We start from the raw sequence: 24,257 nt of genomic DNA, 5'->3' as shown, positions 1-24,257 counted from the left end.
TTCAGCTTCACATGAGGATGGAGGCACTCAGGCTCTCGCTAGAAAAATGAAAAGACTCAAGCTGGCAAAAGCAGTAGCACCGCAAAGAACTGTGCGTTCTTCGAAATCCCAAATCCACAAGGAGAGTCCAATTGTGTCGGTTGCGATGCCTGACCTTCCCAACACTGGACGTGAAGAGCATGCGCCTTCCACCATTTGCACGCCCCCTGCAAGTGCTGGAAGGAGCACCCGCAGTCCAGTTCCTGATAGTCAGATTGAAGATGTCAGTGTTGAAGTACACCAGGATGAGGAGGATATGGGTGTTGCTGGCGCTGGGGAGGAAATTGACCAGGAGGATTCTGATGGTGAGGTGGTTTGTTTAAGTCAGGCACCCGGGGAGACACCTGTTGTCCGTGGGAGGAATATGGCCGTTGACATGCCTGGTGAAAATACCAAAAAAATCAGCTCTTCGGTGTGGAACTATTTCAACAGAAATGCGGACAACAGGTGTCAAGCCGTGTGTTCCCTTTGTCAAGCTGTAATAAGTAGGGGTAAGGACGTTAACCACCTCGGAACATCCTCCCTTATACGTCACCTGCAGCGCATTCATAATAAGTCAGTGACAAGTTCAAAAACTTTGGGTGACAGCGGAAGCAGTCCACTGACCAGTAAATCCCTTCCTCTTGTAACCAAGCTCACGCAAACCACCCCACCAACTCCCTCAGTGTCAATTTCCTCCTTCCCCAGGAATGCCAATAGTCCTGCAGGCAATGTCACTGGCAATTCTGACGAGTCCTCTCCTGCCTGGGATTCCTCCGATGCATCCTTGCGTGTAACGCCTACTGCTGCTGGCGCTGCTGTTGTTGCTGCTGGGAGTCGATGGTCATCCCAGAGGGGAAGTCGTAAGCCCACTTGTACTACTTCCAGTAAGCAATTGACTGTTCAACAGTCCTTTGCGAGGAAGATGAAATATCACAGCAGTCATCCTGCTGCAAAGCGGATAACTGAGGCCTTGACAACTATGTTGGTGTTAGACGTGCGTCCGGTATCCGCCGTTAGTTCACAGGGGACTAGACAATTTATTGAGGCAGTGTGCCCCCGTTACCAAATACCATCTAGGTTCCACTTCTCTAGGCAGGCGATACCGAGAATGTACACGGACGTCAGAAAAAGACTCACCAGTGTCCTAAAAAATGCAGTTGTACCCAATGTCCACTTAACCACGGACATGTGGACAAGTGGAGCAGGGCAGGGTCAGGACTATATGACTGTGACAGCCCACTGGGTAGATGTATGGACTCCCGCCGCAAGAACAGCAGCGGCGGCACCAGTAGCAGCATCTTGCAAACGCCAACTCTTTCCTAGGCAGGCTACGCTTTGTATCACCGGTTTCCAGAATACGCACACAGCTGAAAACCTCTTACGGCAACTGAGGAAGATCATCGCGGAATGGCTTACCCCAATTGGACTCTCCTGTGGATTTGTGGCATCGGACAACGCCAGCAATATTGTGTGTGCATTAAATATGGGCAAATTCCAGCACGTCCCATGTTTTGCACATACCTTGAATTTGGTGGTGCAGAATTATTTAAAAAACGACAGGGGCGTGCAAGAGATGCTGTCGGTGGCCAGAAAAATTGCGGGACACTTTCGGCGTACAGGCACCACGTACAGAAGACTGGAGCACCACCAAAAACTACTGAACCTGCCCTGCCATCATCTGAAGCAAGAAGTGGTAACGAGGTGGAATTCAACCCTCTATATGCTTCAGAGGTTGGAGGAGCAGCAAAAGGCCATTCAAGCCTATACAATTGAGCACGATATAGGAGGTGGAATGCACCTGTCTCAAGCGCAGTGGAGAATGATTTCAACGTTGTGCAAGGTTCTGATGCCCTTTGAACTTGCCACACGTGAAGTCAGTTCAGACACTGCCAGCCTGAGTCAGGTCATTCCCCTCATCAGGCTTTTGCAGAAGAAGCTGGAGACATTGAAGGAGGAGCTAACACGGAGCGATTCCGCTAGGCATGTGGGACTTGTGGATGGAGCCCTTAATTCGCTTAACAAGGATTCACGGGTGGTCAATCTGTTGAAATCAGAGCACTACATTTTGGCCACCGTGCTCGATCCTAGATTTAAAGCCTACCTTGGATCTCTCTTTCCGGCAGACACAAGTCTGCTGGGGTTGAAAGACCTGCTGGTGAGAAAATTGTCAAGTCAAGCGGAACGCGACCTGTCAACATCTCCTCCTTCACATTCTCCCGCAACTGGGGGTGCGAGGAAAAGGCTCAGAATTCCGAGCCCACCCGCTGGCGGTGATGCAGGGCAGTCTGGAGCGACTGCTGATGCTGACATCTGGTCCGGACTGAAGGACCTGACAACGATTACGGACATGTCGTCTACTGTCACTGCATATGATTCTCTCACCATTGAAAGAATGGTGGAGGATTATATGAGTGACCGCATCCAAGTAGGCACGTCACACAGTCCATACTTATACTGGCAGGAAAAAGAGGCAATTTGGAGGCCATTGCACAAACTGGCTTTATTCTACCTAAGTTGCCCTCCCACAAGTGAGTACTCCGAAAGAGTGTTTAGTGCCGCCGCTCACCTTGTCAGCAATCGGCGTACGAGGTTACATCCAGAAAATGTGGAGAAGATGATGTTCATTAAAATGAATTATAATCAATTCCTCCGCGGAGACATTGACCAGCAGCAATTGCCTCCACAAAGTACACAGGGAGCTGAGATGGTGGATTCCAGTGGGGACGAATTGATAATCTGTGAGGAGGGGGATGTACACGGTGATATATCGGAGGGTGATGATGAGGTGGACATCTTGCCTCTGTAGAGCCAGTTTGTGCAAGGAGAGATTAATTGCTTCTTTTTTGGGGGGGGTCCAAACCAACCCGTCATATCAGTCACAGTCGTGTGGCAGACCCTGTCACTGAAATGATGGGTTGGTTAAAGTGTGCATGTCCTGTTTTGTTTATACAACATAAGGGTGGGTGGGAGGGCCCAAGGACAATTCCATCTTGCACCTCTTTTTTCTTTTATTTTTCTTTGCGTCATGTGCTGTTTGGGGAGGGTTTTTTGGAAGGGACATCCTGCGTGACACTGCAGTGCCACTCCTAAATGGGCCCGGTGTTTGTGTCGGCCACTAGGGTCGCTAATCTTACTCACACAGTCAGCTACCTCATTGCGCCTCTTTTTTTCTTTGCGTCATGTGCTGATTGGGGAGGTTTTTTTTGAAGGGACATCCTGCGTGACACTGCAGTGCCACTCCTAAATGGGCCCGGTGTTTGTGTCGGCCACTAGGGTCGCTAATCTTACTCACACAGTCAGCTACCTCATTGCGCCTCTTTTTTTCTTTGCGTCATGTGCTGATTGGGGAGGGTTTTTTGGAAGGGACATCCTGCGTGACACTGCAGTGCCACTCCTAAATGGGCCCGGTGTTTGTGTCGGCCACTAGGGTCGCTAATCTTACTCACACAGTCAGCTACCTCATTGCGCCTCTTTTTTTCTTTGCGTCATGTGCTGATTGGGGAGGGTTTTTTGGAAGGGACATCCTGCGTGACACTGCAGTGCCACTCCTAAATGGGCCCGGTGTTTGTGTCGGCCACTAGGGTCGCTAATCTTACTCACACAGTCAGCTACCTCATTGCGCCTCTTTTTTTCTTTGCGTCATGTGCTGATTGGGGAGGGTTTTTTGGAAGGGACATCAAGCGTGACACTGCAGTGCCACTCCTAAATGGGCCCGGTGTTTGTGTCGGCCACTAGGGTCGCTTATCTTACTCACACAGTCAGCTACCTCATTGCGCCTCTTTTTTTCTTTGCGTCATGTGCTGATTGGGGAGGGTTTTTTGGAAGGGACATCCTGCGTGACACTGCAGTGCCACTCCTAGATGGGCCAGGTGTTTGTGTCGGCCACTAGTGTCGCTTAGCTTAGTCATCCAGCGACCTTGGTGCAAATTTTAGGACTAAAAATAATATTGTGAGGTGTGAGGTATTCAGAATAGACTGAAAATGAGTGGAAATTATGGTTTTTGAGGTTAATAATAATATGGGATCAAAATGACCCCCAAATTCTATGATTTAAGCTGTTTTTTTAGTGTTTTTTTTAAAAAAACACCCGAATCCAAAACACACCCGAATCCGACAAAAAAAATTCGGTGAGGTTTTGCCAAAACGCGGTCGAACCCAAAACACGGCCGCGGAACCGAACCCAAAACCAAAACACAAAACCCGAAAAATTTCAGGCGCTCATCTCTAGATCTGATGAGACAGGTGGGCTGGGCTTGCCTCTCCCGCCAAGGCAAACCCAGCCCTCCTGTGTGTATGAATTTTTAAAAAGAGACACCAGGGAGGATCAATTAACCAGTGGCCATCTTTACAACAGTTTCACAAGTGTGCGGTGATCAGCGCTCCACATATTTAAAGTGTGTCACCCCCTCATGTGTGTCTTGGGCTAAAGCGTTTTACCTTATAAGTAGCTGTAAACTTTGCAGAGTCAGCTGCTAGCAGTTTAGTTTAGTGCTACCAGAATAAGTTATATAACCTCCTGGAGCAATGTGTCTCAGTGCAATACCTGGTGCAATGTGTCTCAGTGCTCTACCTGGTGCAATGTGTCTCAGTGCAATACCTGGTGCAATGTGTCTCAGATCTCTACCTGGTGCAATGTGTCTCAGTTAGAGATGAGCGGGTTCGGTTCCTCGGAAACCGAACCCACCCGAACTTCACCCATTTTACACGGGTCCGAAGCATACTCGGATTCTCCCGTATGGCTCGGTTAACCCGAGCGTGCCCGAACGTCATCATCCCGCTGTCAGATTCTCGCGAGATTCGGATTCTATATAAGCAGCCGAGCGTCACAGCCATTTTCACTCGTGCATTGGAAATGTTAGGGAGAGGACGTGGCTGGCGTCCTCTCCGTTTATTGTTGAACTTGATTGTGCTTTATTGCTTAATTGTGGGGAGGACTGGGGAGCAGCTGTATTATATAGGAGGAGTACAGTGCAGAGTTTTGCTGATCAGTGACCACCAGTTTTATCCGTTCTCTGCCTGAAAAAAAAGCTACTTATCTGTGCTCAGTGTGCTGCATATATCTGTGCTCACACTGCTTAATTGTGGGGACTGGGGAGCAGCTGTATTATATAGCAGGAGTACAGTGCAGAGTTTTGCTGACAGTGACCACCAGTATACGTAGTCTGCCTGAAAAACACTCAATATCTGTGCTCAGTGTGCTGCTGTATTGTGGGGACTGGGGACCACCAGTATAATATTATATAGGAGGAGTACAGTGCAGAGTTTTGCTGACCAGTGACCACCAGTATACGTTGTCTGCCTGAAAAACACTCCATATCTGTGCTGCATTGTAGACAGTATATAGTAGGAGTACAGTGCATAAATTTGCTTACCACCAGTATATAATATATAGCAGTACGGTACAGTAGGCCACTGCAGTACCTACCTCTGTGTCGTCAAGTATACTATCCATCCATACCTGTTGTGCATTTCAGTTTTGCACAGTTTGCTGACCACCAGTATATAATATATATAGCAGTACGGTACAGTAGGCCACTGCTGTACCTACCTCTGTGTCGTCAAGTATACTATCCATCCATACCTGTGGTGCATTTCAGTTTTGCACAGTTTGCTGACCACCAGTATATAATATATAGCATTACGGTACAGTAGGCCACTGCTGTACCTACCTCTGTGCCGTCAAGTATACTATCCATCCATACCTGTGGTGCATTTCATTTTTGCACAGTTTGCTGACCACCAGTATATAATATATAGCAGTATGGTACAGTAGGCCACTGCTGTACCTACCTCTGTGTCGTCAAGTATACTATCCATCCATACCTGTGGTGAATTTCTGTTTTGCACAGTTTGCTGACCACCAGTATATAATATATATAGCAGTACGGTACAGTAGGCCACTGCTGTACCTACCTCTGTGTCGTCAAGTATACTATCCATCCATACCTGTGGTGCATTTCATTTTTGCACAGTTTGCTGACCACCAGTATATAATATATATAGCAGTACGGTACAGTAGGCCACTGCTGTACCTACCTCTGTGTCGTCAAGTATACTATCCATCCATACCTGTGGTGCATTTCATTTTTGCACAGTTTGCTGACCACCAGTATATAATATATAGCAGTACGGTACAGTAGGCCACTGCTGTACCTACCTCTGTGTCGTCAAGTATACTATCCATCCATACATGTGGTGCATTTCATTTTTGCAAAGTTTGCTAACCACCAGTATATAATATATAGCAGTACGGTACAGTAGGCCACTGCTGTACCTACCTCTGTGTCGTCAAGTATACTATCCATCCATACCTGTGGTGCATTTCAGTTGTGCGCAGTATATATAGTAGTAGGCCATTGCTATTGATACTGGCATATAATTCCACACATTAAAAAATGGAGAACAAAAATGTGGAGCTTAAAATAGGGAAAGATCAAGATCCACTTCCACCTCATGCTGAAGCTGCTGCCACTAGTCATGGCCAAGACGATAAAATGCCATCAACGTCGTCTGCCAAGGCCGATGCCCAATGTCATAGTAGAGAGCATGTAAAATCCAAAAAATGAAAGTTCAGTAAAATGACCCAAAAATCAAAATTGAAAGCGTCTGAGGAGAAGCGTAAACTTGCCAATATGCCATTTACGACACGGAGTGGCAAGGAACGGCTGAAGCCCTGGCCTATGTTCATGGCTAGTGGTTCAGATTCACATGAGGATGGAAGCACTCATCCTCTCGCTAGAAAAATGAAAAGACTTAAGCTGGCAAAAGCACAGCAAAGTACTGTGCGTTCTTCTAAATCATAAATCCCCAAGGAGAGTCCAATTGTGTCGGTTGCAATGCCTGACCTTCCCAACACTGGACGGGAAGAGGTGGCGCCTTCCACCATTTGCACGCCCCCTGCAAGTGCTGGAAGGAGCACCCGCAGTCCAGTTCCTGATAGTCAAATTGAAGATGTCACTGTTGAAGTACACCAGGATGAGGATATGGGTGTTGCTGGCGCTGGGGAGGAAATTGACAAGGAGGATTCTGATGGTGAGGTGGTTTGTTTAAGTCAGGCACCCGGGGAGACACCTATTGTCCGTGGGACGAATATGGCCATTGACATGCCTGGTCAAAATACAAAAAAAATCAGCTCTTCGGTGTGGAATTATTTCAACACAAATGCGGACAACAGGTGTCAAGCCGTGTGTTGCCTTTGTCAAGCTGTAATAAGTAGGGGTAAAGACGTTAACCACCTAGGAACAACCTCCCTTATACGTCACCTGGACCGCATTCATCAGAAGTCAGTGACAAGTTCAAAAACTTTGGGTGACAGCGGATGGAGTCCACTGACAACTAAATCCCTTCCTCTTGTAACCAAGCTCCTGCAAACCACACCAACTTCCTCAGTGTCAAATTCCTCCTTACACAGGAAAGCCAATAGTCCTGAAGGCAATGTCACTGGCAAGTCTGACGAGTCCTCTCCTGCCTGGGATTCCTCCGATGCATCCTTGAGTGTAACAGTGTGCTGCTGGCGCTGCTGTTGTTGCTGCTGGGAGTCGATCATCATCCCAGAGGGGAAATCGGAAGACCACTTGTACTACTTACAGTAAGCAATTGACTGTCCAACAGTCCTTTGCGAGGAAGATGAAATATCACAGCAGTCATCCTGCTGCAAAGCGGATAACTCAGGCCTTGGCAGCCTGGGCGGTGAGAAACGTGGTTCCGGTATCCACCGTTATTTCAGAGGCAACCAGAGACTGTGTCCCCGGTACCAAATACCACCTAGGTTCCATTTCTCTAGGCAGGCAATACCGAAAATGTACACAGACCTCAGAAAAAGAGTCACCAGTGTCCTAAAAAATGCAGTTGTACCCAATGTCCACTTAACCACGGACATGTGGGCAAGTGGAGCAGGGCAGACTCAGGACTATATGACTGTGACAGCCCACTGGGTAGATGTATTGAATCCCGCAGCAAGAACAGCAACGGCGGCACCAGTAGCAGCATCTCGCGAACGCCAACTCGTTCCTAGGCAGGCTACGCTTTGTATCACCGCTTTCCAGAAGAGGCACACAGCTGACAACCTCTTACGGAAACTGAGGAACATCATCGCAGAATGGCTTACCCCAATTGGATTTGTGACATCGGACAACGCCACCAATATTGTGCGTGCATTACATCTGGGCAAATTCCAGCACGTCCCATGTTTTGCACATACATTGAATTTGGTGGTGTAGAATTATTTAAAAAACGACAGGGGCGTGCAAGAGATGCTGTCGGTGGCCCGAAGAATTGCGGGCCACTTTCGGCATTCAGCCACCACGTGCCGAAGACTGGAGCACCACCAAACATTCCTGAACCTGCCCTGCCATCATCTGAAGCAAGAGGTGGTAACGAGGTGGAATTCAACCCTGTATATGCTTCAGAGGATGGAGGAGCAGCAAAAGGCCATTCAAGCCTATACATCTGCCATGATAAAGGCAAAGGAGGGGGAATGCACCTGACTCAAGCGCAGTGGAGAATGATTTCAATGTTGTGCAAGGTACTGCAACCCTTTGAACTTGCCACACGTGAAGTCAGTTCAGACACTGCCAGCCTGAGTCAGGTCATTCCTCTTATCAGGATTTTGCAGAAGAAGCTGGAGACATTGAAGGAGGAGCTAAAACAGAGCGATTCCGCTAGGCATGTGGGACTTGTGGATGGAGCCCTTAATTCGCTTAACCAGGATTCACGGGTGGTCAATCTGTTGAAATCAGAGCACTACATTTTGGCCACCGTGCTCGATCCTAGATTTAAAACCTACGTTGTATCTCTCTTTCCGGCAGACACAAGTCTGCAGAGGTTCAAAGACCTGCTGGTGAGAAAATTATCAAGTCAAGCGGAACGTGACCCGTTAACATCTACTCCTTCACATTCTCCCACAACTGGGGGATGCGAGGAAAAGAGTAAGAATTCCGAGCCCACCCGCTGGCGGTGATGCAGGGCAGTCTGGAGCGAGTGCTGACATCTGGTCCGGACTGAAGGACCTGCCAACGATTACTGACATGTCGTCTACTGTCACTGCATATGATTCTCTCACCATTGAAAGAATGGTGGAGGATTATATGAGTGACCGCATCCAAGTAGGCACGTCAGACAGTCCGTATGTATACTGGCAGGAAAAAGAGGCAATTTGGAGGCCCTTGCACAAACTGGCTTTATTCTACCTAAGTTGCCTTTCCTCCAGTGTGTACTCCGAAAGAGTGTTTAGAGCAGCCGCTCACCTTGTCAGCAATCGGCGTACGAGGTTACTTCCAGAAAATGTGGAGAAGATGATGTTCATCAAAATGAATTATAATCAATTCCTCCGTGGAGACATTCACCAGCAGCAATTGCCTCCAGAAAGTACACAGGGATCTGAGATGGTGGATTCCAATGGGGACGAATTAATAATCTGTGAGGAGGGGGATGTACACAATGAAAGGGGTGAGGAATCGGAGGATGATGATGAGGTGGACATCTTGCCTCTGTAGAGCCAGTTTGTGCAAGGAGAGATTGATTGCTTCTTTTTTTGGTGGGGGCCCAAACCAACCAGTCATTTCAGTCACAGTCGTGTGGCAGACGCTGTCGCTGAAATGATGGGTTCGTTAAAGTGTGCATGTCCTGTTTATACAACATAAGGGTGGGTGGGAGGGCCCAAGGACAATTCCATCTTGCACCTCTTTTTTCTTTCATTTTTCTTTGCATCATGTGCTGTTTGGGGACAATTTTTTTGAAGTGCCATCCTGCCTGACACTGCAGTGCCACTCCTAGATGGGCCAGGTGTTTGTGTCGGCCACTTGGGTCGCTTAGCTTAGTCACACAGCGACCTTGGTGCGCCTCTTTTTTTCTTTGCATCATGTGCTGTTTGGGGACAATTTTTTTGAAGTGCCATCCTGCCTGACACTGCAGTGCCACTCCTAGATGGGCCAGCTGTTTGTGTCGGCCACTTGTGTCGCTTAGCTTAGTCACACAGCGACGTCATTGCGCCTCTTTTTTTCTTTGCATCATCTGCTGTTTGGGGACTATTTTTTTGGAAGTGCCATCCTGTCTGACACTGCAGTGCCACTCCTAGATGGGCCAGGTGTTTGTGTCGGCCACTTGTGTTGCTTAGCTTAGTCACACAGCGACCTTGGTGCGCCTCTTTTTTTCTGTGCATCATGTGCTGTTTGGGGACTATTTTTTTTAAGTGCCATCCTCTCTGACACTGCAGTGCCACTCCTAGATGGGCCATGTGTTTGTGTCGGCCACTTGGGTCGCTTAGCTTAGTCACACAGCTACCTCATTGCGCCTCTTTTTTTCTTTGCATCATGTGCTGTTTGGGGACAATTTTTTTAATCTGCCATCCTGTCTGACACTGCAGTGCCACTCCTAGATGGGCCAGGTGTTTGTGTCGGCCACTTGGGTCGCTTAGCTTAGTCACACAGCTACCTCATTGCGCCTCTTTTTTTGGTGTCGTTTTTTGCGTAAAGTGACTGGGAACCCCAATTAGTGCACCGCGTACCCTCGCATGGCTCGCTTCACTCGCCATGCTTCGGGCATGGTGCCTTCGCTCCGCTACCGCTTCGCTCGGCACAGATTACCATTCCAATCGTAGTCCACTTGGATCGTAAAGTATGGAAAAGTACCCCAAAAGAAAAAAAAGTTAAAAAACTCATGTCGACCTTTTCATGTATCGACCATTCATGTGTCGACCATTTTCATGTGTAGACCATGTGTACATGTCGACCATGTCAATGTCGACCAATAGTGGTCGACCTAATGACTGTCGACCCTAACATGGTCGACCATGTGAACGGATACCGTTCAGAATAGACTGAAAATGAGTGTAAATTATGATTATTGAGGTTAATAATACTATGGGATCAAAATGACCTCCAAATTCTATGATTTAAGCTGTTTTTGAGGTTTTTTTGTAAAAAAAACCCGAATCCAAAACACACCCGAATCCGGCAAAAAAGTTTCAGGGAGGTTTTGCCAAAACGCGTCCGAATCCAAAACACGGCCGCGGAACCGAACCCAAAACCAAAACACAAAACCCGAAAAATGTCCGGTGCACATCACTAGTCTCAGTGCAATCCCTGTCGCAATGTGTCTCAGTGCTCTACCTGGTGCAATGTGTCTCAGTGCTCTACCTGGTGCAATGTGTTTCAGTGCTCTACCTGGTGCAATATGTCTCAGTGCTCTACGTGGTGCAATGTGTTTCAGTGCAATACCTGGTGCAATGTGTCTCAGTGCTCTACGTGGTGCAATGTGTCTCAGTGCTCTACCTGGTACAATGTGTATAACGTGCTCTGTCTGGCACAGAGTGTATAATGTGCTCTGCCTGGCGCAAAGTGTATGACGTGCTCTGCCTGGCGCAAAGTGTATAACGGGCTCTGCCTGGCGCAAACTGTAGAACGTGCTCTATCTGGCACAATATGTATAACGTGCTCTACCTTTCGCAGTGTGTATAGGAGGTTCTACCTGGTGCAATGTATATTAGCTGCACTACTGTGTGGTGTAATGTGAATTGCCACTACTATGTTGCCATGCCCCTTCCCCACGAAGCAATGCCCCTAAATTTTTGCTGCGCATATCCATTCTTTTGCATGTAGGAAGGGGAGCACCAAGCATTACAGTATGTACATAATTTTGCCCTTCTAACTTAAAAATGTGCCCTCCCGAATTAAAAATGTGCCCTCCCCGTGATCAGCACCCTGCCCTAAAAAAATCCTAGAGTGAACACTATCATGTATAGCTGGCACTGCTGGGGGGGGCATATCTTGTGTAGCTGGCACTGCTGGGGGGCATGTCATGTGTAGCTGGCACTGCTGGGGGGCATGCCATGTCTATCTGGCACTGCACTGCTGTAGAAATTATGTGTATCTGGCACTATACTGGAGACATTATGTGTATCTGGCACTATACTGGAGATATTATGTGTAAGGAACACTGATGTGGCTGTTAAGTGTAAGGCTGCTAATTGTGTGTTTAGAGAGGGTGTGAAAATATATTTATTTATAGTTTGATAATATGAAGTTGCAAGGCCACACCCACTTCTCCAGGAGTGCACACGCCTTCAGCATGTGCATAGGGGCGGGGCGCTTTGACATTTTCTTGCTCAGGGTGCTAGTAGGCCTGGAGCCGGCCCTGGCCTGCAGGAATACTGATGTTCCTGAATGAGGAGGAAGTTGACGTTGAGGGAGTTGGTGGTGTGGCTTGGAGGAGCTTGGGTACAAGAGGAAGAAGGGATTTAGGTGTCAGTGGACTGTTTACGCTCTTACCCAAAGTTTCACAACTTGACACTGACTTCTGATGAATGCGCTGCAGGTGACGTATAAGGGAGGATGTTTCTAGGTGGTTAACGTCCTTACGCTTACTTATTACAGATTGACAGAGGCAACACACGGCTTGATACCTGTTGTCCTGATTAGTGGAGAAATAATTCCACACCGAAGAGGTGTCTTTTTTGGTATTTTGCCCAGGCATCGCAATGGGCTTTTTCATCCCATGGACAACAGGTATCTCCCCCGGTGCCTGATTTAAACAAACCACACCATCATCAGAATCCACATCGTCAACTTCCTCCTCAGCGCCAGCAACACCCATATCCTCATCCAGGTGTACTTCAACAGTGACATCTTCAATTTCAATATCAGAAACTGGATTGTGGGTGCTACTTCCAGCACTTACAGAGGGCGTGCAAATGGTGGAAGGAGCCACCTCTTCCCGTCCAGTGTATGGAAGGTCAGGCATTGCAACCGCCGACACACTTGGAATCTCCTTGGGGATTTGTGATACCATCTTAGAACGCACAGTTCTTTGCTGTGCTTTTTCCAGCTTAACTCTTATATTTTTTCTAGCGGGAGGATGAGGGCTTCCATCGTCATGTGAAGCTGAACCACTAGTAATGAACATAGGCCAGGGCCTTAGCTGTTCCTTGCCACTCCGTGCCGTAAATGGCATATTGGCAAGATTACGTTTCTCCTCAGACTATTTAAATTTATTTTTTTGGTCTTTTTACTGAACTTTGGCTTTTTGGATTTTACATGCCCCCTACTATCATATGGGCATCGGCCTTGGCAGACAACGTTGATGGCATTTCATCATCTATGTCATGACTAGTGGCAGCAGCTTCAGCACTAGGAGGAAGTGGTTCTTGATCTTTCCAATTGTATCCTCCAAGTTTTTGTTCTCCATTATTTTTCTGGAGTTATATAACAAGGGTGGTCAGTTCGCTTGCTAGCTGCTTTTAGCAGCATTGCAAACGCTAGGCCGCCACCCTCTGGGAGTGTATCTTAGCTTAGCAGAATTGTGAACGAAAGATTAGCAGAATTGCTACTAAAAATTTTCAAGCCGTTTTTGAGTAGCTCCAGACCTACTCCTAGATTGCGATCACCTCAGTCCGTTTAGTTCCTGGTTTGATGTCACAAGCACGCCCTGCGTTCGGCCAGCCACTCCCCCGTTTCTCCAGCCACTCCTGCGTTTTTACCTGGCACACCTGCGTTTTTTAGCACACTTTACCACCCAGAAACACTCCAGCCAGCCACTCCCCCGTTTCTCCAGCCACTCCTGCGTTTTTAACCTGGCACACCTGCGTTTTTTAGCACACTTTACCACCCAGAAACACCCACTTCCTGTCAATCACACTACGATCACTCGAGCGATGAAAAAACGTCGCTCAAGCTTGTGCAAATCTCCAAAGTTTTGTGTTAAATTACTGAACGCATGTGCGCTGCGTACCGTGCGCATGAGCATTTTCCACCTAATCGCTCCGTTGCGAAAAACGGCAACGAGCGAACAACTCGGAATGACCACCAATATGCGGTACAGGGGAGCGTACCTCTACACCACACAGGGCAAACCCTGTGAAAATTATTTGGATTAAATATTAATAACCCCTTTATTTGGAGTAAATAATATATAGCACAGGACAGCACCACTAAACTTAAATGGCAGCGCCACTGGACTGGAATTATACGGAATTATATGAATTTATATGGAATTATACGGCAGGATCACTGGATTTATATGCCAGTACCACTGGAATTATACGGTAGGATCACTAAATTTATACGGCAGTACCACTGGAATTATACAGCAGGATCACTGGAATTACACGGCAGCACCACTGGACATATACGGCAGTAATCACTGGACTGGACTAATACGCCAGTACCACTGGAATTACACGTCGGGATCACTGGATTTATACACCAGTACCACTGGAATTATACGGCAGGATCACTGGAATTTTACGGCAGTATCACTGGATTTATACGAGGATCACTGGATTTAAACGGCAGGATCACTGGATTTATATGGCAGTACCGCTGGACATATACGGCAGTATCAATGGACATATACGGCAGGATCACTGAACTTATATGGCAGGATAACTGGATTTATGCGGCAGTATCGCTGGACATATATGGCAGTATCAATGGACATATACGGCAGATCACTGGATTTATATGGCAGAATCACTGGATTTATACGGCAGTACCACTGGATATATATGGAAGTATCACTGGACTGGACATACAGATGGGTCCACATTTATCTTGACCGTTAATCGGATTAACTGTGACTGGCCAGTCAGACTTAATCCCCTGCTGTAATGACTTAATCCCCTGCTGTATTGTTCTCTGTATTGTATTGCAGTTGAGAACAATAGATTAAGGGTTTATGCTAATAAATCATGTTGTGACTAGGCACAGAAAACTACTCAAGATAACAGTGGACCCATCTGTATATGCCAGTACCACTGGAATTATACAGCAGGATCACTGGAATTATACGGCAGGATCACTGGAATTATACGGCAGTACCGCTGGACATATACGGCAGTATCAATGGACATATACAGCAGTATCACTGGACTGGACTTATACACCAGTACCACTGGAATTATATGGCAGGATCACTGGACTTATACGCCAGTGCCACTGGAATTATACGGCAGGATCACTGGATTTATACGGCAGTACCGCTGGACATATACGGCAGTATTATTGGACATATACGGCAGTACTACTGGACATATACAGCAGCACAGGGACACCACCACTGGACTGATGCAGGACAAAACAGCACTACTGCAATGTACTGGACTTATACAGCAGCACTGGACATATGGCAGCAGAGGACACCACCACTGTGACTGGACTGATGCAGCACAAAACACCACCACTGGACTGATGCAGCACAGCACAGCACAGCACAGCCCCACTGGACTGGACTTATACAGCAGCACTGGACATATGGCAGCACAGGACATCACCACTGTGACTGGACTGATGCAGCAGAAGACACCACCACTGTACTGATGCAGCACAACACAGCACTACTGGACTGGATTTATACAGCAGCACTGGACATATGGCAGCAGAGGACACAACCACTGTGACTGGACAGATGCAGCAGAAGACACTACCACTGAGGACACTGAGGACGGAGACAAGGCCTCTCTACACTCGCCAATGCTGAAGTGAAAATGGTGGGGACGCGTGGGACTCCTTATATGGAATCCAAACCCTGCAAGAAACCGACAGCGGGATGATGTTTTGCCTCATTTTGGTTTCCGAGTCAGGCGGGAAAACCCAAGCCTGATTCGGATCAGGGCTCGGGTAGTGAAGTTCGGGGTGGTTCAGTTCTCTGAGAACCGAACCCGGTCATCTCTAATTATGGCATAACTCAGACCAGGCATCTCACAGGATCCACACTGGAGCCGTCTAGTGAGTCCCAGAAGGAGCCTGAACCTTGCAGATGGTTAGCACCCATTACATTAGCGCAAAATTCTGTTTTAATGACTGAACTAATACCGTGCATTATCATCTGTCCTGCCTTCCAGGACACAATAATGGGATGCGGTTAGCATCCCGGCATTCGGGATGTCGGTGGTCATGTGACCACTCGGAATCCTGGAGCAAGAACACCTACTGCCAGCATCCCAAAGGTAAGTATCAAGGTCAATGTGGGAGTTAGGGCCCGCGGAGATTAGGCACTAGAGGGGGGGGGGTAGACATAGCCTCCCAACCTCAAGTCTTTGCCCTAGCCACCACCTCGGTATCTTAATCCTAACCACCACCCTCTGTGACTTAGTTCTAGCCACCACCACAGGCAGGTTAGGGTTACGGAGGGGACAGGGGAGGTGTAAAATAATTACCCTGTCCCGTGTGCCCACACCATGTGTGTCCAAGCAGCAGTGGGAAGTTGAAGGATCGGTCCGCAGTGACCTTCAGCCCTGGTGCACTGCGGGCCAGGCACACACACCTTCCTTCTGATCAGAGACCTGCACCGTGCATCCTGTTCCAGGTGACCACTGGGTGAGGCAGGGCAGATGGCTAAGGTGAGAGCTGCATAATGGGAAGCAGCAATGGATAGTGTAGCTGAGGGTTTATCTGTATAGCATAGTGTTGGACACGGTATACCCCTCCCCCTGCTGTGGTGCACAGTGTGTGCAGTGTTATACTCTGTTACTGCAGCTCAGCGACATGCTCATGGATAGAAGACAGGACACAGTGCTATTAGCAGCTGCTGTACCTCCTTCTTATTACATAGGTTCAGTATGTCGGACAGTATACTGGCAGTCACGATACAGACGCCGTCATCCTTATGTTTAAAATCCTGACAGGGGCGAGGTAAGTATGCTATCCCCTCTCCCCTACCTCATAACCCTCCCTTCCCCAGCCTAACTATAACCCCCCCTTAGTGCCTAAAGCTAACCTTCCCCTGGTGGTGCTTAGCCCCCCCCCCCCTTCCCGCAGCCTAACTTCCCCCATGCCCTAACAAGAATAAATTGTTTTGTTCTATGCATCTGCAACACATTCAATTATTCCCCACCGAACATCACTTTCACTGCTGCTGATAAATCCCCCCTCTCCTCCCCCAAACATCACAGCCACCCCTTCCCCCTCCCACACATTCACACAACCGTCGCATTGCTTTCCCCGGGGGCTTACTCTGCTGCAAAGATAGCCCTGGCGGCCGCAGTGCTTCAGTCTCTCGGAGATCACCTGTGTAAGTACAGCACTCCCCCCTCTCTCCCCTCCCCTCCTGTGGACATAAGTATAAGGGGCACTACTGCTGTGGGCGTTATGTGTGTAAGGGTCTACTCTGTGTGTTAACATGAATAAGGTACACTACTATGTGCTACAATATGAATTATGGGTACGTACGGCATAATGTGAATAAGATTGTGTTACTGTGTGGCACAATTTAAATTGGGGTACTATTGTGTGGCCACACCCCTTCCTTGTGAGACCACACCCCTTTTTGTGGTGTGCTCCTATCCCTTTATTATATATAGGAGGGCACAAATTTATCTTTTGCAGGGGGGCGCCGAACACCCTAGCACCGGCCCTGATTGCAGCCTAAACTATCTACCTTTATATACTTTATACTTTACCATAGTCCATAGGGGCCCCCTGTATCAATCTGGCTTTGCTTGCACATGAACTCAGGCCCCACAATTAATGCAGTTTTGAAAGAAATAGAGGAGGTCATTCCGAGTTGATTGTAGCCCTGCAAAATTTTGCAGGGCTACGATCATGACCATAGACATGAAGGGGGACGCCCAGCACAGGGCTATCCCACCCCGCATGTCAGTGCCGCCCCCCAGCCCCCCGCAGAAGTGCAAAAGCATCGCAAAGCGGCGATTCTTTTGTACTTCAGGAGTAGCTCCCGGCCAGTGCAGTTTAAGGGTGCTGACCGGGAGCTACTCGTCGCTCCCTGGCCCGCAGCGGCTGCGTGTGACATCACGCAGCCGCTGCGGCCCGCACCCCGCACGTTCCGGCCATGCCTTTGACCGTCTGGCATGCGCTGGAGCACTGCGGCGCCAGCACAACCTCAGTTCTGACCTGGTCACACCGCTGCGATAAACTGCAGCGTGCAATCGGGTCAGAATGACCCCCAGAGTACAGTATATTCATATGAGTGTGGATCTACAACTGTTCAAAATAATTTGAATTGCATTTATTATACAGTATGGTAGACTATGACTTCTCTCCCTCATCCAGCATAAGCAGGTGCACGTGTCAGATACATTTGCATACAGTAAGTGCATTTCAGTGCAGCTTCTTCTGTGGGCGTACACAGGAACAATTTGCATGTTTTACATTATGCAGTTGGGTGTATTTTACAATGTGCAATCAACAGCATATTCATATCTAAGGGGAAGTATTGTTCAAATATATCACTGATATAGATTAAAAAAAAGCATAAAAGGGGCAACTGACATTCATAGTAATTTGTTACTGAAATACTATTCGGCAATTGATGATGGAATTTACATTCTCGGGTCAAAATTATGTTATCTATAAAATCTATATTTATGATACTGTAGAGACGAGCAATGTTCTCTTTAAAGTGTGGACACATATATTTTATTAAGCAGTTACAGGAATAAAAAGTAAGAATGAATGTTACAGTAGTTATTAAATAAGGTATGCAATTACAAGGTCAACATTTACAAATTTCATTGGCACTAGATGTGCGTTTGGTTCTCCAGAAATCTGGATCCAAATGGAACCAAAACCCGGTACGAATATCCCAAGGGGATCCGATCCAAACTGAGTCCCAGTTCAGATCTTCCAGCAGTTCAGAATTCAGATTTATATTCCGATATTTGGGTTTGGCCCGATATGGGTGCTAATCTCAAAATTTCAAGATTGTAGCTGTTTTTCTGGATTTTTATTAATAACTATTATTTTTTAAATATATTTTTTACCGAACCAAAACAGAAATCCAAACGAAAACTCTTGAGGTTGGTTTTGCCAAAACCAAAACACAATGATGATTTAGAACCAAAACCAAAACACGGGTCCGTGCACATCTCCAATTGGCACTTTGCACCTGAGAAACATTTTGCCCACAAACTAGACACACTGGGGTATATTTACTAAAATTCGTATTTTTCCGAATGAGGTTAAAGTTCAATCACGAATGACATCGAAAGTGTAAAATTGCAACTTTTTGAATTTATTGCAACTAATTTACTAAGCTGTCGTATTCTGCATTTAAGTATTTACCGATGTCGATGTCATTCGTATTTTTTGGCAGTGTTTTACGTGAGTGAATTGTAAAACACTGCCGACTTTAACACAATGAATCTCGACCGGATCTGTGAGATCCGTGCTGGGCTTCATTGTGCACCTTTCGTAAAAAATTAAACATTGTTAAAATTATAAAAAAAAATGCGTGGGGTCCCCCCTCCTAAGCAAAACCAGCCTCGGGCTCTTTGAGCCGGTCCTGGTTGAAAAAATATGGGGGAAAAATTGACCGGGGTTCCCCCATATTTAATCAACCAGCACCGGGCTCTGCGCCTGGTCCTGGTTCCAAAAATATGGGGGACAAAAAGCGTAGGGGTCCCCCGTATTTCTGAAACCAGCACCGGGCTCCACTAGCCAGATACATAATGCCACAGCCGGGGGACACTTTTATATTGGTCCCTGCGGCCCTGGCATTACATACCCAACTAGTCACCCCTGGCCGGGGTACCCTGGAGGAGTGGGAACCCCTTCAATCAAGGGGTCTCCCCCTCCAGCCACCCAAGGGCCAGGGGTGAAGCCCGAGGCTGTCCCCCCCATCCAAGGGCGGCGGATGGGGGGCTGATAGCCTTTTTGTCAAAATTTGAATATTGTTTTGAGTAGCAGTACTACAAGTCCCAGCAAGCCTCCCCCGCAAGCTGGTACTTGGAGAACCACAAGTACCAGCATGCGGTGGAAAACCGGGCCCGCTGGTACCTGTAGTACTACTACTAAAAAAATACCCCAATAAAAACAGAAGACACACACCTTGAAAGTAAAAGTTTAATTCATACATCCACAACTCCAAACATACATACTTACCTATGTTCACACGAGGGTCGGTCCTCTTCTCCATGTAGAATCCATGGGGTACCTGTTGGGAAAATTATACTCACATAATCCAGTGTAGATCGGTCCTCTTCTGTGCTATTTGTAATCCACGTACTTTGCAAAATAAAAAAACTGACACCCAACCACGCACTGAAAGGGGCCCCATGTTTTCACATGGGACCCCTTTCCCCGACTGCCAGGAACCCCCCCTGACTTCTGTCTAAGAGGGTTCCTTCAGCCAATCAGGGAGCGCCCTGTCGTGGCACCCTCCTGATTGGCTGTGTGCTCCTGTAGTGTCTGTCAGGCAGCACACGGCAGTGATACAATGTAGCGCCTATGCGCTCCATTGTAACCAATGGTGGGAACTTTGTGGTCAGCGGTGAGGTTACTTTCGGTCAACCGCTGACCACAAAGTTCCCACCATTGGTTACAATGGAGCGCATAGGCGCTACATTGTATCACTGCCATGTGCTGCCTGACAGACACTACAGGAGCACACAGCCAATCAGGAGGGTGCCACGACGTGGCGCTCCCTGATTGGCTGAAGGAACCTTCTTAGACAGAAGTCAGGGGGGGTTCCTGCCAGTCGGGGAAAGGGGTCCCATGTGAAAACATGGGGCCCCTTTCAGTGCATGGTCGGGTGTCCGTTTTTTTATTTTGCAAATAAAAAATAGCACAGAAGAGGACCGATCTACACTGGATTATGTGAGTATAATTTTCCCAACAGGTACCCCATGGATTCTACATGGAGAAGAGGACCGACCCTCATGTGAACATAGGTAAGTATGTATGTTTGGAGTTGTGGATGTATGAATTAAACTTTTACTTTCAAGGTGTGTGTCTTCTGTTTTTTTGGGGGGTATTTTTTTAGTAGTAGTACTACAGGTACCAGCGGGCCCGGTTTTCCACCGCATGCTGGTACTTGTGGTTCTCCAAGTACCAGCTTGCGGGGAGGCTTGCTGGGACTTGTAGTACTGCTACTAAAAACAATATTCAAATTTTGACAAAAAGGCTATCAGCCCCCCATCCGCCGCCCTTGGATGGGGGGGACAGCCTCGGGCTTCACCCCTGGCCCTTGGGTGGCTGGAGGGTGGGGACCCCTTGATTGAAGGGGTTCCCACTCCTCCAGGGTACCCCGGCCAGGGGTGACTAGTTGGGTATGTAATGCCAGGGCCGCAGGGACCAATATAAAAGTGTCCCCCGGCTGTGGCATTATGTATCTGGCTAGTGGAGCCCGGTGCTGGTTTCAGAAATACGTGGGACGCCTACGCTTTTTGTCCCCCATATTTTTGGACCCAGGACCAGGCGCAGAGCCTGGTGCTGGTTGATTAAATATGGGGGAACCCCGGTCAATTTTCCCCCCATATTTTTTCAACCAGGACCGGCTCAAAGAGCCCGAGGCTGGTTTTGCTTAGGAGGGGGGACCCTACGCATTTTTTTTGCCAAATTTAACACTTTCCCACCCCTTCCCACTGATAAACATGCACGGATCTCATGGATCCGTGCATGCCTATCAGAACACGGTAAAAAAAAGCAGGTCTGTTTTATTTTAGCACTTTTTCACGATTGGTATTTTTTCACGGCAGTATTTGGCTATTGTCGGCAGTGTTTGTGAATTACACTTTTTAGTAAATGACCGAGTTCTACCAAATTACAGGCGTATTTGACCGATGGTGTATTCATTCGTATTTTTTGACTTGGACTTCCCAAAAAATTTGAATGCCCTCATCACTGCCGTGATTTGAGTTTAGTAAATTCCCGAGATGACACTTTGAAGAAAAAACACCATCTCGGTCAAAATCGGGACCTTAGTAAATATACCCCACTGTGTTGTGGCACTGCCCACCTATATAGGTAAAGTCACATTTGGAATTTTACCTTACCAAGTACTGAGCTTGGGACTGCATTACAATTCAGCACAGTGTATGACAGCAAGAGGGACTCATCACCGGGCTCCATAGCACTGCATGCCAATATGGACGAGATTGTATGTTGTATTGCATGTTTAAACGAGCCGGCACCAATGATGAACGAGTACAGTGCCACGCATCGTTCATCATTGGTGTATACACACTGAAAGATAGGAATGATATCTCGTTCATTAATGGATGAGATTGTTCATATCTTTCAGTGTTATCAACCAAGTGTGTAGGTCCTATAAGGTTGTGTAAGGAATATGCATTTGATGTACAGTAGAGAGGTCATATGTGACTGTGCATATAATTATTTACCTAGAACCTCACATTATACTAGAGCAGCTGACCTACAGGTATAGGTGGTCATTCCGGGTTGTTCGCTCATTGACGATTTTCTCTATATTGCGATTAGTCGCTTACTGCGCATGCGCAAGGTTCGCAGAGCGCATGCGCTTAGTTATTTTACACAAAAGTAAGGTATTTTACTCACGGCATAACAAGGATTTTTCATCGTTCTGGTGATCGTAGTGTGATTGACAGGAAGTGGGTGTTTCTGGGCGGAAACTGTCCATTTTCTGGGTGTGTGCGAAAAAACGCTGGCGTTTCTGGGAAAAACACGGGAGTGTCTGAAGAAACGGGGGAGTGTCTGGGCGAACGCTGGGTGTGTTTGTGACATCAAACCAGGAACGAAACTGACTGAACTGATCGCAAAGGCTGAGTAAGTCTGGAGCTACTCAGAAACTGCTAAGAATTTTCTATTTGCAATTCTGCTAATCTTTCGTTCGCAATTCTGCTAAGCTAAGATACACTCCCAGAGGGCGGCGGCTTAGCGTGTGCAATGCTGCTAAAAGCAGCTAGCGAGCGAACAACTCGGAATGAGGGCCATAGTTATTTATTTATTTATTTATGTATGGCACAAGAATATTTGACAGTGATACTTTAAAAAAATTGGTAAAGCCACTTATGTGTCCATTTTCATCTATTATGAAATTGCGTGCATACATGGGCCAGTATTTACTAAAAATCCGAGTTTGGTCGATTTGTGTTTTTTTTTCTTCGTCCCAATCCGGGAATTCACTAAGCACCAATCTCGGCAGTGTCTAGTCTATTCGTAATGGTTTGAATGACAACGTCCCGAAATACGAATGAATAGACCATTGGTCAAACGCGGCTGTTATTTCATAGAATACGGGAATTCACTATTCATTCGTATTTGGGTGTTAGTCTCTGAGGGCTCAAATGCGGTCGTATTTTTTTGCGATTCGTTAAAAAAAGCGGCAAAAAAATAGACCTGCTTTTTTCAGTCGTGTTTACATGTGTTGCATATAAAAAATCACTCACACCTGAATTAGGATGCCTATAAAAGGATGTTAGGCCCATTTCAATACACCTACACTCAGAAATGGCAGCAGGACTGTGGGCCAGTGATCTTTTGTGTGCTGTGGGATTCCTCAGACTCAGACATCAGCCTGTAAGTACCCAGGGCCAAGAAACTGAACATGGTCAGCAGATTGTCCAGGTTCCGCGGAGGCTGCGCAGGCCTCGTTTTTTTAGGGGGCGTTTAAACTTGAACGCATTGTCCGATGATAAGGTCATACAGATGTTCTGTCTAAATCGTAACAACATTTTCCGTCTGTATCATCTTGTCAAACTGGGCCTAGACCCTGAGACATCATGCTCTCGCCCTTTCTCAGGCCTGCACAAACTCCTGGCTGTGTTGCACTTTCTGGCTACTGGCAGCTTTCAGGCTGTGTCTTGGGATGTCATAGGAATCTCACAGCCCTCATTTTCCAGAATCTTAACACAGGTGATGTATACCTAACAACCTCTTCTGTTTTGTGTTTGTTTTAATTTCTCGGTGGCCAGTTCTGTCCTAAAATCTCAAGTTTATTGTTCCTTAAAATGTTCACACAGGTTTTGGCTGTTTTGCAGCCCCACATCGAGGCCTCAATCTGCTTCCCTACCCAGTAGTCTCAGTGGCATGCCGTCAGGGTAGATTTCTATGAGCTGGCTGGCATGCCCAATGTGCTTGGAGCCATAGATTGCACACACATTCAGCTGAGACCACCTAGGGGCAGGCAGCACATATATACAAACCGCCATTTTGAACACTCCACAAATGTGCAGGTGGTTTGTGATGCAAATCTCAAAATAATGAGTGTTGTTGCTAGTTACCCTGGGGGCTGCCATGACTCCTTCATCCTCAGTCAGTCATCCCTCTTTGATAAGTTTGAGGATGGACAAATGCCAGATGGATGGCTGCTGGGTATGTAATTTGATATGTGTAGGCCTGCATATACTTTGTCCAAATACAGGTGCAGATGTATTAACCTGTAGCAGGCATGAGGAAGTGAGAAACCAGTGATCTGTGCAAGGTGATAAAGGCACCAGCCAATCTGCTCCAATATGTAAATTAACATTTAGGAACAGATTGTCTGCTGCCTTTATTACCTTGCACATATCACTGGTTTTTCACTTC

Source organism: Pseudophryne corroboree, chromosome 1, assembly GCF_028390025.1.
Source record: "Pseudophryne corroboree isolate aPseCor3 chromosome 1, aPseCor3.hap2, whole genome shotgun sequence".
Lineage (NCBI taxonomy): Eukaryota > Metazoa > Chordata > Amphibia > Anura > Myobatrachidae > Pseudophryne > Pseudophryne corroboree.
Note: the sequence above shows the minus strand (reverse complement) of the source record.